A 3,265-nucleotide genomic window follows, 5' to 3' on the forward strand; every position below is an offset into this window, starting at 1 on the left:
TATTTTAAAACAGTATACTGATCGTTTGTTAACTACCAGTGATACTTTATTGTTTACATCCAAACGTGAAATGCGCGGGGATCGGGGGATGTGAGAATTACTCCACAACCTAGCGCACGCGAACAGCTAGTGAGCGTGCTGCACGACCCGTGCACGTAAATAAACCCTGGCCAACCCAATGTGTAAGGTTCACTACCACTGGCCAAAAGTAAGCTCCACCCACTTCTTATCGATTTTTGGTATGCCAACGCTGCTACTGGATTCAGGAACCTGTGCGTCCGAACATCCCACGCACGTTTGATTGCACTGGGCAGTCAATAATATGCAGTGGGCATTGTTTACATGTATGTCACGGTTTATCACGGATTAGTTTTCAAATAAATATCCCTGGAAGCTAATATGCATGAACAGATTTCTACAGGTAACAGTTTCTCAGTGTTTCGAATATTCGGTGATCAAATAGCTGTAGGATCAGCGGGCCTGTTGTATCAAGAAGCTGTAGGCCCGGCATCGAAACTGTCGGCGGCGGGCCGACGGGCCGACGTGAATTTCGAACACTGAGGACAACTGTGAGTTAACGTTCATATTTCAAACAAGGCAAGTCAAAGGTGGTAATAGAATATTTTTTATGAGATAGAATAGTTTTATTTGAGATATACAGAGTTATTCATCTAGATCTGCAGAGGTGATAGGTTTTTTGCATGGAAGGATGTCAGGCTGTATAGACAATCCGTCGCACAGCCTGGTCGGGCTAGGATCTCTATTACTTTATACAAGTTCTCATTAATAAAGTATACGAGCATGGTCTTGGAAGAAACTAATAGCATCATCACGTAACCGTGTCAACACGAAGCCAACAAATAAAATTATAATTGTCGCAAATTTAAGTGAATCGCTGTCAGTCTATATCTGATAATAATTCGAACTGAGCTGGCAGCAAATTGCTTTTTTTTTTCACTCAGAAAGCATCGCAGAACAGCACTAAATAAGCACTGCTTATAGTTACTGATAGTGATAGCAAACCAAAGGTTTAGTGATTCATTTGTAATACTATGTGTTACGCTAGCTGAAAGTGAGATCATGTTTTGAAACTCAGTGAGCCACACGTTTTTGTATAGCGAGTTTGAAAAGGTATTTCGATGTATGACAGTTTTTTAGAGCTAGTCACCACTTTGCCATATGCACTCAGGGGTAGGACTCCCTGCCCTCAAAAAGAGGGAGTCCGCAGTCTGAAGTTCAAAACTAAAGCATAACAACAATAATGCACGTGCTTATTTTGAAGATTCGCGATTCATGCGATGTACGTCTGCCAAATTTTCTTTGGGCATTTGCTGAAAAAATACGGTAATTCGCGAGGCCGTGCTCTGGAACAAACTACTACTAGTACTAGTTAGTATAACAGAATTTTCAGGAAGTCACACGGACTCTTGCATATGTCAAATCAGGGAGTTCGACAGTAAATCAGGGAGTATTTGACTCCGGACTCGCGTTAATTTCGCGACCTGTGCACTGATGTTTTTTTTTACCAACAGTGCTACCAAGCTGCTATTTACCGTAATTTACTAAGACAAAATCAATAAATGGCTAAAATCTAGTTGCAAGTGCAATCACAATGCCAATGCCATGGATTCATGTATGATGTACCACCAAGGCCTTGTAAAACAGGAAGGAGAAAGAAGTTATATTCTACCAAAGTATGGATGTTTGTTAATTGACGTTACGAAATTTGAAATTTAAACATGGGGTGTAGACACACTGATGTCATCACGACACACTAGTGTGTACGTACCTAACCTAGCTCTAGTACTATAGCCGCTTACATTAACTGCCGCTGGCGGTTAGTTGCCAGCGGCAGTTAATGTAAGCGGGCTATAGTACTAGAGCTATACCTAACCAGTGTAAGCAACGTAGGTCCTGACGATGGGGAAAGAGTGATCACAACGTACATTTAAATCGCGCTGTTAAACACTTAATTTCGCCTTAGTTACTTAAATATTTCTTACCCCAACACTTCCAGCCGACATTCTTGTTAAACTACAACTAATTTCGGTCGTTGATCTACCGACGTTAGTATGAAATTATGAAAATTTTTCCAGGAATTCTTACTAACGATATAACCGACTTTTTCTCCTGGCCAATCAGTGTCGTAGCCTAATGCGCAATGCATTTTGGGTAAGCAGATAACCCTAGTTATATTAAAAAACGTATTAAAAGATGTATTATCTTAATATTTACTTGTAAATCTTATTTTTGTCAATATTAATTTTGATTATTTAATATTATATTAAACTAAATATTAATATTATACAATGAAGATTCATACCACTACTGTGCCGACTCTGCGTTTCCCATGAACTCACTGTAAACAAACAAAATGGCGGACCACGAAGAAGCCAACCAAGTTGGAACAAAGATTCAAAGATTCAATGATTCAGGATGTTTATTTTGTGCAACTCCTAACATAGATATGGTAAGATGATAGTTAATGTAGTGGTTGTTATGTTTCCTTTATTTTTTTATGTTCAATTTTTGTGTGTAGTTCTATGCTAGATCGTGGTCTTAAAACGCACAGGCACTTGGAAGGGGCGCAAATCCACTTTAGGCACCTTGGGTATCACGAAGTGATGCACAGATTTCTGTGTATCACCAACTGATGCACAGACTTTCCGTATATCAAAGAATGATGCAAAAACCCTAACCCTAACCCTAAGTCATAAAGTATAACCTTAGTTATAGGCTTAGGTATCACGAAGTGTGTTACTCACTGTTAGGGTTAGGGCTAGGGTTAGGGTTAGGGTTTTTGCGTCGTTCCTTGATATACGGAAAGTCTGTGCATCAGTTGGTGATACACAGAAATCTGTGCATCACTTCGTGATACCCAAGGTGCCTAAAGTGGATTTGCACCCTTGGAAAGTTGGAGCGTTTCAATAAAATATAACGTTGTTGCTGCTGCAACGGTACCGTCGCCGATTTTTTTTCTCTTAAAGTCACGGTACTGACGCCTGATTGGTTGATAAGCGCAACGAGCGCTACCTGTCGTCAAAAAGAAAATAATGCGTTAGGGTTAACTTAGGGTTAGGGTTAGGGTTAGGGTTAGGGTTAGGGTAACCCGACCAGGCTGTGTGACTAACGTCAATACACCGCCTGACATCCATCCATTGAAAAATCTTGTAGCTGTACAAAAACTACCGAACAATTACGTATATCTCAAATAAAATGATCATCTAAGCATTTCTGCCTTGTTTTGTATCAAATATAACCTTCA

The sequence above is a fragment of the Priapulus caudatus genome, unplaced genomic scaffold (assembly GCF_000485595.1).
Source record: "Priapulus caudatus unplaced genomic scaffold, Priapulus_caudatus-5.0.1 Scaffold76, whole genome shotgun sequence".
Taxonomy (NCBI): domain Eukaryota; kingdom Metazoa; phylum Priapulida; class Priapulimorpha; order Priapulimorphida; family Priapulidae; genus Priapulus; species Priapulus caudatus.